This window comes from Tupaia chinensis, unplaced genomic scaffold, assembly GCF_000334495.1.
Source record: "Tupaia chinensis unplaced genomic scaffold, TupChi_1.0 Scaffold000382_1, whole genome shotgun sequence".
Classification (NCBI taxonomy): domain Eukaryota; kingdom Metazoa; phylum Chordata; class Mammalia; order Scandentia; family Tupaiidae; genus Tupaia; species Tupaia belangeri.
The window spans coordinates 1,624,237-1,639,238 of NW_006159884.1; positions in this window are offsets into that span (position 1 = coordinate 1,624,237).

Below are 15,002 nucleotides of genomic sequence, written 5' to 3' on the forward strand. Positions count from 1 at the left end.
TCCTGCTGTTCATTCACAGCATAGGATCGTTCTGAGTGATGTTTTCCTTGTCACTGAGTCCTATATATTTCTCCATACACTTCTTACGATGCTTACGATGCTCTATTAGTCAAACTATTTCTTTGTTCATATATTCAAATGAACCATAGAGGTTATTAACTTGCCCTTGGCAAATAGATTTATTTTTCTAAGATAAATGCTTTTATAAATTCAATGTATGACAGTTTTATTACAAATTGTAAATAGAATGTCCTGCCAGATTTTTATGATAGCCATCACTAACTCATTTGGGCCCTTATTACATTTCAAGCCTTCATGTTCGTGGATATTTTCTTTTAATCACTAGCAAGTCTATTTTGAATTGTAGGTTTTAAATTTTAGTGTTGGGCTCATGTAATTGGCCCTTTAAATAGTAGCCAAATCTTTTGCAATTTAATTATGCAATCAAACACTATATTTATGAATTGTCTTTGTCCCATTTCTGTTCTATTATGTTTTATATTTTTTTCCAGATGTGGAATTGTAAAATTATATATATTTATTTTTTAATATAAGAAAGAGAGAGAACAGGAGAAAGAGGAAAATAGTACTTTTCACAGGATGTTACCAGTGTGATCTCCTGCTCCAGTCTCTGAATTAGCTAGGATTATAGGTGTCAGTCCCCTTGCTTGGTCTGGTCAGGTTGGTCCAAACCCAGGTTCACATAGCAGCACCTGACCATTGTGCCACGGCAGCTGAAGCTACGAGCTGTATTATTGATGGTCACCGTACCCTACTCAACCTAAGAATAGCTAGCTGAACTTTGTACCTCACATCTGTATTATGTCATGTCTATGCCTAATTGTGCTTCACATGCTTCCTATAGCATCATGAAAACACGTTTCTCCTCAGACAAGCCTGAGAAATGAATCAGTCTGTTCTCATAATGTTCTGAGTACATGAGCAGAAATCTAGCAAGTGCTTCCTATCCATTATCATTGATCATTAAGAAAATGCTACAAATTACTTGTTGGTATTGGTTTTATTTTATTTACTGATTTATTTATTTTGGAGAGGTTTTTGCTATAGGGCGTGTACACTCGCCAGAAAAACACAGAGAGAGAGAGAGAGACAGAGAGACAGAAATCACCCCCCGGGGGGATGGCCATGCCACAATCCCTTCTCTTCCATTCTCCTCTTGGGATCTTGGGCACGCACGCACACGTGCCCAGTGTGAGATTAAGCCACCGGGTCTGGGACTTGAACCATGGTCAGCTACATGGGAATCCATCAACTTAGCCATTGCTCCAACTGCTGGTCCCAGTATCTTTTTTTTTTTTTTTTCTTAATAAAATATCTAAGTTGACCCAGACCGTCATGATAAAATACCATAGGCTGGTTAAATAACAGAAATTATTTTCTCACATTTCTGAAGTCAAGATGCCAGCTGAGTTGATTTCTTATGAGGCCTCTCTTCCTGGCCGCAGAAGTGTGCCCTGTGTGTCCTCACATTGCCTCTCCTCTCTGCTTCCATAGAAAGAGAAGAATCTCTTCTGTCTTTCCTTACGAGGACACAGTCACACTGTGTTAGGGCCCTCCCTTATGACTTTGTTTAAACTGAAATACTTCTTTAAATGCCCTATTTTCAAATGCAGTCACATTGGTGCTAAGACTACCACATATTGATTTGGGGGTACACTATTCAGTCCATAACACAAATATAATATCTTCCTCTCTTCAATGTAACCATTTTGTTTTAATCTCCAATTTTAAGTGAATTCTTATTTAGTTTATGCAGTGGTAAGGAAACCTCAGACTGAGTCCCCATGTAAATCATAAAATCTGGAGTTTGTGTATAGTGAATTGACACACACATGTTTTCATACACCTACACTTACACTCTTGCTCCCACAGACTATAATGTTACTCTACCATTGATTTGTTTACAAACGTTTATATCAGAAATTTGTTCAATTTTGTTTGCTTCATGGAAACATTGACATCACCATTATCCTGTTTTTAAAATAAACTTGTATTTTGTTGATCTTGCACTTCTTCAAACTCTCTCTGCCTTTACTCCCATGCTTGTTCCTTCTGAAAGTCTGGATTTAAGGAAAATATGTATGAACTAAGAACTAAAATCTCCCACAAGACAGTGAACCTCCGAAGGGATGCTCAGGATTTAACCATTTGTGCGTCACTGACACAAAGCACTTTTGCTAGCAAATACATGCACTCAATACCTTAGAGTCAAATTAAAAAATAACCTGAATAAATAGGATGAACAATGAATAAATTAATTTGTGAATGTAACAAGCACTTTTATCTTTCAAATGACCTAAAAACCAATACTGCTACCTCTCCACCTTTTTGAAAAGTCCAACACTTTCAAGTTTTCATGTACTAGTGGGATCTGTTTAGCATCCTTGGTGTATATTTCACACTTCTATCTGTATTGAAAACATCAAAATCAATACTTAACGAGTTCTTCCCATATTTGAAAATTGACATGGAATATTAACCTACCTGTGATTGTCTGAATGGTAGCTTCTGTTAAAAGCGATTGATCTCCCTTCTCTATTTATACTAAGATTAAAAGGAAAGAAATTAGACGCTGGGTGAAGTTAGATGATTAAAGATAGCAATAAGGAGGTTGCAAGGAATTCTTTGTACTACAATTGGAAAAGGCTGCTATTGGATTTTACACAATCCTTTTCCTTCGATGTAGTTAAAAAATGGAATGGACTGTCAAACTGCTAGAAGAGTTTAAGAATAGCACTTATTGAAGTAAGGATATGTCCGAGGTGATCTCTCAAAGGTCATTTCCACTTTAATGTAAACATTGAGGTCATGGTTCAAGGGGAACCTCAACAGCACAGAAATGCTTTACCTCCGTTGGCTGCTGAAGTGATGATTTAAGACAACCCAATCCATTAAATATATATTTCTCCTCTGCCTAGTACTGCTGTTCTCATTCTTATGTTTTATTACCACATATATAATAGGTGCCGCTCAGAGCCATGGTATATTTCCATAGATAACCACAGTTTATTTGCTGCAGTGTTTGTTTGTTTCTATTTTTTTAAGACAAGGTCATGTTATGTTGTTACTCTCTGGCCTCAGTTTCCCCATAGCTGGGACTACAAGTACATGCCACCACACTAGGCTTTTTAGAGTGGGTCAAAAAGCAAAATTAGGCCTACTGCATGGCCTCAGCTTACCAAGAAGCACGTGCTACCATGACTGGGCCAGCAAGAAATTATTTATTTGGCTAGAAATTTTGGTTTTATAAGCATGAATGCATATATGCATCTGTTCAATATGTCAACGGTAATATATCACACACACACACACACACACTCAACCTTTATTCTAGTGGGATAAACTCCAGGTTTTCTTTTTTTAAGAGGTTTTGGCCTTACAGTGTATTCATTTGTGAGAGAGTGAGAGAGAGACAGGCACAATGAGAGAGAAAGTGAGAAATCACCCCTCAGTGGGGATGATCATGCTATCCCCGGAAGGGATTGTTCCTACCCCTCCATTCTCTTCCCAGGGTCTTGGGTAGGCACACACACACATGTGACAGCATGATTTCAAGACACTGGATCCGGGACTTGAACTATAGTTGGCCATGTGGGAGTCTAGTGATATAACATCTGCTGACCCCTGAACTCCACATTTTTATATAATATAAAATTAGACTCAAAGATCCAATAAATAATAGCTTTAAAGTATTTCTGAAGTGACTAACTTTGTCTCCAGAGACAATTTAGTGTACAAAATCATACACTATTTTAATAGATTTTTGCTATTGGGTACTTGCACTTGCCAGAGAGACACACAGAAAGTGAGTAATCACCCCCAAGGGTGGATAGCCATGCTACGGTCCCTTCTACTCCATTCTCCTCTAGAGATTTTGGGCATGCACACACATACACCCGGCATGATTTTTAGGCCCCATGGTCCAGGACTCAAAGTGTGGTCAACTACATGGGAGTCCAGTGACATAACAATTACATCACCTGCTGGCCCCAAAATCATGTAGTTTTTAATCTGCCATAGAAATTGACTCCTTTTCTGACCTATGTCATTAAAAATTACAATCTACTTTATACAATTATATTCCTAATAATTATGTTACATTTTTAAAGTTCTACATGTGCTCTATAAATATATTTTTTTCTAACACAAACTCATAAAAGTAAGGTATTTATTTGCAAATCCTGAGAAGGAAGTTGACTCTAGGACTGAGATTTGCAGATTATGTATTTTATATTCCAGTAGTCAGGTAAACTAGCATTTGTCAAACACTATGACCCAGGCATATACTTTACATATATTTATTCTTTATGCTTGATAGAATAATCTCTTTATTTCAGGAAACATTGTAGCTTCTATGACTAATATACATGAAGAAGAAAAATAGAATTAAAATTATGGACTACTGTAGGTTACCAAAAGCAAAGAATTTTTTTTTTTAAAGTTGGTGCTTTTGAGCTCAACTTTAAGACATTTTTAACATCTACATAGATAATGCTAATCTGAGGTTACTTCTACAATGGAACTCACTCATTGTAGGTCTGAAATGTCACATTCAGTTGAAATAGCAATAGTGGGAAATGTTTTTTTTTTTCAATTTTTAACTTTATTTTTATTGTTGACACTATTACAGGTAGAAGATAGAACAACCACAAGCATATTAGCAAACCAAAAATCTGTGCACAGAAATGAGATGAAGAAATTATATCAAGATGTTAAACACAGTCTTTGGGTGGTGAAAAATTTGGTATCTCTTCTATATTTCTGCAACTTCAGAGTTTCTAATGAACATGTACTTTGTATAAAATGGGAAATAATTCTTCTGAAGCACCTGTTCTTAGATTGAAGAAGACTGACTTTCAGGAGTAAGTCAAATTTGCTTCTATTTTTAGCAGTGTCTTCATCCCTTTGGGTTTCTATGACAGAATTCCAGAAGCTGGGTTGTTTATGATGAACAAAATGGCATTCCTCATAGTTTTTGAGGCTGAGAAGCCCAAGATCAAAGTGCTGGCATCTGATGAGGGCCTTCTAGCTGTATTGTAACATGGAAGGGAGCATCACCTAGCATCATGTCACAGGATGAGAACCCCAGAGGGCGGAACTTTTATGGCTTCATTATCTCTTAAAGGTACCACCTCTTAGGACACCTGGTAGCATGTGGTTTAGCAGCTGGATCCCACAGGTCTGATTGTGCCCTTAGAATCCTGGACTCAGACACATGAAAATACATGCCAGAAGCATGTCCATGTGTGCCCAAAATTCCACAAGGAGAAATGAAGTAGAAGAGACTGCAGCATAGTCATTCTCCATGGGAGGTGCTTTCTTACTCTTTTATGTTACTATATATTTACATCTATGAAGGCTTTTCTTTTTCACTTTCACATTGCAACAAAAGTTTTAAAAATTAGAATTAGATCTTAAATTAAGGAATATATTTCCTTGTGTTATTAAATGTGATACTTTTGGAAGAAGTTTGACAATTTATTGTGAAAAAATCTATATGATTTGCTATGAAATAGGTTATATTATTCTGTCCTAAAAAGCACCCTAAGTATAAGGAAATATAGCAGTATTATTTAAACATATTATATCTACAGAGATACTATTTTATCGAAGTTTACATACACTCAATGAGTGTAGTATTATACAAAGACCCATGCCATTGAAACTTACCCTAGAATCCTAACATACATCTCTTTTTTTCTAACATAAAAAATAACTGCCCTAATACACCATGTTTTAGATGGAAACAAGAATTGCATAGTAAATGCAATAATAATGGCACTAATTGAGCCATCACAATCTGAGAGGTTCCATGGTGAGTACTATTACTTATATCAGGTAAATTCAAATATTGCTATATTTTACACATGAGCAGTCTGAGATTTAGCAGACCCCCAGCTGCAAATAAAGTAAGTAACAAAAGCAGAATTCAAGGCTAAACTAATCTCAATTCTTAACTACTGACTCATTTTTATGTGATTTGTTATCCAAGAAAGTGCAGAAGTGCCTTCACAATTCTTATTCCATTGTATATATACCTCATGGCTTTTGATTATTTCTTGCTCTTCTTTCTATGTTCATTCAGAAAATAATCAGGATGTCAAATTATTTGAAAACCATGCTTTTCCTTATGAGCAATCTTACAAAACTAAATTTAAAATTTGTGAAGAGACTATATATTTAATATCAGAAACATTGTATGACAATTGCAGGACTATATCATTTGGCAACATAATGTGTGCATTTAAAGCAAAGAATAAAAGAAGAAATTGGATTTGTTTGGCAACAAGTACATTTAAGAGATCAAATCATAATTCATGTAGTTTCAAAAACTCCGAAATTGCCATAGCAATAATTATAAAGCCTTTAAATAAATGGATCAATTTTTATATAGTTAAAAATAATATTTTCAAACATATTTTCCAAAAAATAATGTTGGCTTTCACTCCCCTATTATTCTGAACCTGTAAAGATTACAAAATGTGATCGCCTGCAAAGAATCAGCGTAATGTGCAGGAAAGACATAGACTTAATGATTAGAGCAACGTGCCCTTGAATCTTGCCCTCCCTTGTCTCCCATTCTGCCCATCAACTTTTTGACCAGAAGTCATCTCCAGATGTTATTGTGAGGATCACAGGAGGTAAAATGTGAATGGAAACATCAGGCACGATACCCAGTTAAGCACAGGCATCCAGCGAAAGTATGCTTTCTCATCTTTCAGCTATCACTAAACAGAGGTGGGACAGTTTTGGAATAAAGAAGTATATATACATCACATAGATATTTGTAAAAGGAAATGAAAAATCTTAAAACACAGTAATTATTCTGCCACTTCATAAAAATCAGGTATTCCGTTTCTCACTCTCTGCTATGAAAACTGTGACTATTATGGGGTCATCTTACTCCGTGACTAATATTTCTAATCTGTAGAATGAGAAATTTGGACAAGAATCTTATCACTTCTGAGCTTCTACAACTCTAATACTTCTCTGGATTAAAACACAGACAGAAGTGTTATCTATTTTATCATATAAACTCATAATTAAAGCACAAAAAATTTGAATGTTAATTGCATCTTTTTTCTATAAAGATCTATTTTCTGGACATACTACAGGAGATAAATCTTTAGAGTGAGGTTTAGCATTTTAAATATAAAATTCATGTTGCATATTCCCAAATCAGAAATTGTTTTTCCACAATAAAGCCCCCCTGTGAATGACTTTGGAGGTTTAGATTATCCTGAATTAATCACTTACACAGAATATCAAAAGAAGTATACTTATAAAATGTAAAAACAAACAAAAAAGAATGGGGGGGCACATTTTTAAGATTGTTTTTTTAATGAATGTTCTCATTTTAATTAAAAATCAAACATGTATAATTTAAGTACATGAAGGACTGCTGATATCAGATAATTAACGTATAAGTAGATCTTGCTGGCAACTTGAATATGCATTCCTTTATTTCATAAGAAAAAAAAAACTCTTAAAAACCCAGTAGATTTTTTCTAAAGTATTTGAACCATTTCAAGTTTCTTAAACTTTACAATTTAGTTACTTATCATGTAGTTGATAGAGAAACATTCTCAATATGGCATTTTAAGTTAAGCATACTTGAAATGTATTATACTACAGCTAGCTAGAACTGAAATTATTTCTTGGTCAAGATGAGCAATGTCCAATATGATAGATATTAGCCACATGTGACTATCTAAATTTAAACTAATTAAAATCAATAATTTTTTTTTTTTTTTTTTATCAGTCAGACTAACTATGTTTCAGGTACTCAGATAGCACTTCTGGGTTAATGCCCACCCTGTCAAATAGCACTGATCCACAAAATTTCCATCATTGCAGAAAATTCTCCTGAACTGTGCTGGTATAGTCATAGTTTCTTTTGTAGAATTCTAAAACAAGAACATATTCTGAATATTTACTTGGGGGAATTGTTGTAATCTTAATATATTTATTAAAAATTGCTATTTATCAATTGTTAATACCATTTTAGTAATCTAATTTTAATTAGACAAGACATTGTTGAACAATCAGGATGCTAAAGACTTACTAATGAGATTTAAAATATGACCTTTTTTTGGGGAACTAGCAGGTGGTGTGGTGGTTAAGGTGCTGGACACTCCCACATGGTTGATCATGGTTCAAGGATCTTGGTTCAAGTCCTGGACCTTCTGTCTTGCTTTCTCTCTCTCTCTCTCTCTCTCTCTCTCTCCCTCTCTCTCTCTCTCTCTCTCTCTCTCCCTCTGGACAAATTAAGAAATAAATGAATGAATAAATAAAAAATAATTCTTTAAAAAAATAAAAAATAGAATAAAATATGACTTTTTTTTATATGTGTGATTTACATTTAACCACTATATGTCTTTAAAGTGTGCAATATGTTTTTTTTCCAGCATGAATGCAGTGAATCCCAGTCACTACCATATACATTATCATCAGCAAATAACTTTTCTTAAAGCATAAGTAGTTTATAAATTCCATTGACAATAGGACAGTCTTAACATCAAGTGACTAACTAGAAATCATAATGGGGTGATGATGTTCATGTCTGTAATCTGTATGATTTTTTTATTTGTTTGTTTGTCTAGAGGGCACATGTGCTTGCCAGAGAGATAGAAGGAGAAAGAGAGAAAGTACCCCCCGTGGGAGATGGTCATGAGGAAAACCGTCTTCTCCATTCTCTTTTCAGGATTTTTGGAAGCACACACATGCACTAGGCATGTTTTTCAAGCTACGGGGTCTGGTACTCACGAGCACAGTTAGTCATGTAGGATCCAGGTGCCTTACCCACTATGCCAACCTGCTAGCCCTTGGAATCTATGTGATTTACACTAACCCTGACCAATAGGAATATAACATGAGTCATGAATGCCACCTACACATTTAATTAAAATTTTCTAAGTATCTACATTAAAGAATACAGTAGAACAGATAAAATTAACTTTAATAATATATCTTATTCAATGCAGTATATCCAAAATATTATCATTTTAACATTGAGCCATATAAAATTATCAAGACAGAGAAATGTAGAAAGAAACTTATATCCTAGGACAAAGCAGATAGCGTAATGGCTACATCGCTGGACTCCTATATAGTCTACCATGGTTTGAGTCCTGGACTCAGTGGCTTAAACTCACACTGGGAGTATGTGCGTGTGTGCCCAAGATCCCAAGAGGAGAATGTAGAAAAAGAGATTGCAGCATGGCCATCCCTCCTGGAGGATGATTTCTCACTTTCTGTCTCTCTTTCTCTCTCAGGCAACACGCATTCTATAGCAAAAACCTCTCACAAAAAAAAAAAAAAAAGAGAAAGAAAGAAAGAAACCTTACATTCTAGGGTTTTGAGACTTTTAAATGAATTATTAACTTTTATTGTTATTAAATTTATCAGGTAAACCATTTTCTTTCTATTTTAGGGGAGATTTTTGTTATAGGGCATGTGCACTTGCTGGAGAGACAGTGAGATAGAAACTGAGAAATCACTCCCCAGGGGGAATGGCCACTCTGCAATCCCTTCTCCTCCATCCTCCTCTTAAGATCTTGAGCCTGCATGCACACAGACCAGCATGAGTTTTAAGTCACCAGGTCTGGGACTTGCACTACAGTTGGTCATGTAGGTGTCCAGCGATGTAACCATTACCCCATCTGCTGGTCCAAGGTAAATCATTTTCTCATAGCAACTGTTACCTTGAGTACTTTTGTTAAGACAGGATGTGGTTTTTTTTTTTAAATATTAACTCATTTAAGTATCAATTCAAGAGGCAGATGCTCTTAATATTACCTCTTTTTTATATATGTGAAAATACATAATATATATATATATAAAATACAAGATATCCTGATAATTAATAGGTTTTGACCCTAATCAATATGGCTCTCCTCACTACTATACTATACCATGGTCCAGTAGCATAGAACAAACGCAGCAGAAAGTAAGCAAAATCACTGTGGAGGGAAAGTATTGGATGGACTACAATGTCCTCATGCAATTGCACTTGGATGCTCACTACCCAATGTTAATATGTCTTCATAAATATTAAGATGATTAAGAATAGCTGTGTTGGGGCCAGCAGGTGGTGTAGTGGTTAAGGTGCTGGACTCCCACATGGCCAACCATTGTTCTAGGCCCATACCTGGCACCTTGCTTTTGTGCTTTCTCTCTCTCTCTCTCTCTTTCTCACTTTCTTTCTCTGTTCCCCTCTGGTCAAATTAAAAAAAAACATTAAGTAAATAAATAAAGTTAAATCAAATAATTTAAATAAAGAATTAGCAGTTTTCTTAGTATGTATAATGATATTCCTTATTCTGAAAATAAACAACCTTCATAGTCAGATAAATAATGCTTGAGTGAAGGGATTTTATTCTTACAGGATAGTTTTGATTTTCACAAAAAAAGTCTATTAATAACTATATAAGGACAGTTGATGCCAGCTTTATTGGGGTCAATGTTCTGTACCCTGAACCCCCACCAATAAGCTTTAAAAAATTGGTGCAAGTCATTTTATATTCTTACAATTTTAAAGTTACAGTTCTTTCTAATAGAAAAATCTTTGGTTCTTATCGATTGCCATTTAGTATGCAGTTTTGTGTAATCTTTTTCTGGTACTGTAATAGAAAATATTTGATCAAACGGTAGTTCATTTTAATTGTCATTAAGAGGTAAAGGGTAAAATGCAATATTGTCCACGTCTCCATTCAATTAATAATAAAGTTAGATTTTGATGACCTAATAAAATCTGCCAGTGAGCAGGAGTAACTGGGTGAAGAAAGTAGAAATTTAAATAAAAAATAATTGAGTTTCAAAAATGAGTAAAAATGTTGTCTGATTTGAGATACATGTAAATCAAGTTTGAAAATTTCTTCATTTATACTAATGACTAGATTCAAATATTTCAGGAATATTACCTGCAACTTTACAGATATCCTGAATAACTGTAGTTTTGTGTTCTAATTTGCTAGAGAAACACAGGTACATTTCTATCTAACCTGCTATATTGAATATTGATCATGGTAGCAATTAGACTTGTTAAAAATCATTGTTTATAAACAGAATTTCAATAGATTTGCCCCCAAATAAGTATTATCAGTTTCCTATGGACTACTCAGTGTCATCTTATCTTGTCAAGTCAATTGAAGTGTGGACAGAGTTTCAAGCTCATGAAAATAACAGAACAGTGAGAGAAAAATACAAGTCTGTCTTAAAATTTATTTTTAAAAGATTTCCCCCAAAGTAAAAGCTGGAAAGCATCTGGAACCTGTCATGTTGTGATGATGGATCTGAACAAGGAGATGCATGTACATGTCAGAAACAGAAATAGCCCTGTGTTCATGATCTAGCTGTCATCAGATTTTTTGGTAGAGTGGGAATAAATGGAGAAGTATGGAGTTTGAGAATCAGGAGGGAAATCTATTAGTTCATTTTGTAGAGAATGTGAATCTTCCTTTCTAAGTTTCCTGGTTGAGCTCTTCCTCACTCTACACTGCTATCCCATTCCTGTTCAATGAAGGTACTACATTGTTTGTTCACTTCTCTTCTGTTACAGGTTTTGTGATATAGAAAATTCAGTGCCTGGAATGTAACAGAATGTTACAAAATAAGCATGAACCCCTGAAAGGCCTTCTGAATTTCCTGTTAAAAGTAGTAGTGGTGCTGTTTGCGGATATGCTTATCCAAGCAGTCGTGAAAAATTTCTTCAGTATATTTACTGAGTAGTACCTTCCTACTCATTACTGAATTGTATTTCCCCACCCCTAAACTCATAGATTGAAGCCTTAGCCTCCAAGGTGGCTTTAATTAACAAACCATGAACTAAGGAGAGCATGGCCCTAATCTGAGAGGACTATGAACTCATTAGAAGAGGAGGAAAGAGATGAGTCTCTCTCTCCTCACCGTAGAAGGATACAGTAAAAAAAGGCAGTCTGCAACTCATGGAGAGATCCCTCACTAGAAACCAAATTGGTTTAAACCTTCATCTTGGACTTTCATAGCCTCTGGAACTGTGAGAAATAAACTTCTATGATTTAATCTCAGAGCTATGCTATTTTGTTATGACAACCTGAGCAGACTAATATGCCCCCATTCTAGTCCATTTCCAGCTCTGGTTTGGGAGCCTTCTCTTATCTCTTCCAAAAGATCTGTTTTAAATGATCATTTTAGGTATTTTTTTTTGGAGAGGTTTTTGCTATAGAGCGCGTGCATTCGCCAGACAAACAAAGACCAGTGAGCAGGAGTAACTGGGTGAAGAAAGTAGAAATTTAAATAAAAAATAATTGAGTTTCAAAAATGAGTAAAAATGTTGTCTGATTTGAGATACATGTAAATCAAGTTTGAAAATTTCTTCATTTATACTAATGACTAGATTCAAATATTTCAGGAATATTACCTGCAACTTTACAGATATCCTGAATAACTGTAGTTTTGTGTTCTAATTTGCTAGAGAAACACAGGTACATTTCTATCTAACCTGCTATATTGAATATTGATCATGGTAGCAATTAGACTTGTTAAAAATCATTGTTTATAAACAGAATTTCAATAGATTTGCCCCCAAATAAGTATTATCAGTTTCCTATGGACTACTCAGTGTCATCTTATCTTGTCAAGTCAATTGAAGTGTGGACAGAGTTTCAAGCTCATGAAAATAACAGAACAGTGAGAGAAAAATACAAGTCTGTCTTAAAATTTATTTTTAAAAGATTTCCCCCAAAGTAAAAGCTGGAAAGCATCTGGAACCTGTCATGTTGTGATGATGGATCTGAACAAGGAGATGCATGTACATGTCAGAAACAGAAATAGCCCTGTGTTCATGATCTAGCTGTCATCAGATTTTTTGGTAGAGTGGGAATAAATGGAGAAGTATGGAGTTTGAGAATCAGGAGGGAAATCTATTAGTTCATTTTGTAGAGAATGTGAATCTTCCTTTCTAAGTTTCCTGGTTGAGCTCTTCCTCACTCTACACTGCTATCCCATTCCTGTTCAATGAAGGTACTACATTGTTTGTTCACTTCTCTTCTGTTACAGGTTTTGTGATATAGAAAATTCAGTGCCTGGAATGTAACAGAATGTTACAAAATAAGCATGAACCCCTGAAAGGCCTTCTGAATTTCCTGTTAAAAGTAGTAGTGGTGCTGTTTGCGGATATGCTTATCCAAGCAGTCGTGAAAAATTTCTTCAGTATATTTACTGAGTAGTACCTTCCTACTCATTACTGAATTGTATTTCCCCACCCCTAAACTCATAGATTGAAGCCTTAGCCTCCAAGGTGGCTTTAATTAACAAACCATGAACTAAGGAGAGCATGGCCCTAATCTGAGAGGACTATGAACTCATTAGAAGAGGAGGAAAGAGATGAGTCTCTCTCTCCTCACCGTAGAAGGATACAGTAAAAAAAGGCAGTCTGCAACTCATGGAGAGATCCCTCACTAGAAACCAAATTGGTTTAAACCTTCATCTTGGACTTTCATAGCCTCTGGAACTGTGAGAAATAAACTTCTATGATTTAATCTCAGAGCTATGCTATTTTGTTATGACAACCTGAGCAGACTAATATGCCCCCATTCTAGTCCATTTCCAGCTCTGGTTTGGGAGCCTTCTCTTATCTCTTCCAAAAGATCTGTTTTAAATGATCATTTTAGGTATTTTTTTTTGGAGAGGTTTTTGCTATAGAGCGCGTGCACTCGCCAGACAGACAGAGAGAGACAGAAAGGGAGAAATCATCCCCCAGGGGGGATGGTCATGCCGCAATCCCTTCTCCTCCATTCTCCTCTCAGGATCTTGGCCATAATGCTAACTGCCGGTTCCCATCATTTTAGGTATTTTTAAGAAATAGTTTCACTTCTCAAAAATCTTTACAATTTTTACCTGAAACAGCAGGCACTTATTTTGAATTCCTCCCTAAATAATCTTTCTTTCCCTGTTTCTGGATCAAAAGCCTATGAAGCACACATTTAAGGAGATGCTCGTTGTGACATATACACACAGGGAGTCCTGCTCAGACATAAGGAACAGTGAGACTCTGTTATTTGAATACAAAATGGAGGAATACAGAAGATTCAGTGCTAAGCAAAGTAAGCTGGACTATGAAAGACAAACTCTGTGTCTCTGTTCAATATACACCAAATGTCTGCACTCTATGGCAAAAATGGAATAATCTGAGAATAGGGTAGTAGAAAAGACAAATGTAGGTACCAGAGATCGTATGGGAGAATACAGTGGATAGTAGGGTGGGGGGGAGGAGCTCGGAGGAGAAACACTGTATAGACACAAGAATGTAAACATGATGTATATGCTAATATCCTTGATTTGACTGTCCTGTACTGCATGCTTACCTTGAGAGACACATTGCGTGCTATAAAGACATTCAGTGAATCAATGTAAATAATAAATTGTAAAATTTTGTAAAAATTTAAAGAGAAACAGTTTTTCTCTATAAATTCTGCAAATTCTTTCATGACATAGTCCAGCAAAACATGGGAGTTTTCTTATATCCTCTTGGTATGAGTTTGTACCTGGGCAGCCTTTCTGGAGGGAAATCTGACAATTTATACCAGAAATCTTTAAAACAGACACTTTCATCTTCTGATGCCACAATTGTATTTCTGAAAATATGTCCTAAGTCAATGATCAGATGATCAGAGATGATAATAAGATTCTTTCAGGCAAGAATATTTTTATATTAAAAATAATAAATCAAGTTGAATATCCATAGAGAAAAGCCAGTGGATAAATGGCAATTCACATGTTAGAGTATTACGAAACCACTACATGCATATTTGCACCTTTTAATAATCTGGAGAAATTCTGATGATATAATTAAGCAAGGATATATACTATTATTTCATAGTTATGTTTCTTCAATGTTGTGGCATGTATGTATATTCGTGAGTGTTTATAGGTAAAAGACAAAATAGAAATTTTAATACAAGTGATTTTAATTTTCATCTAAGTTTTTATCTCTTTTCTAA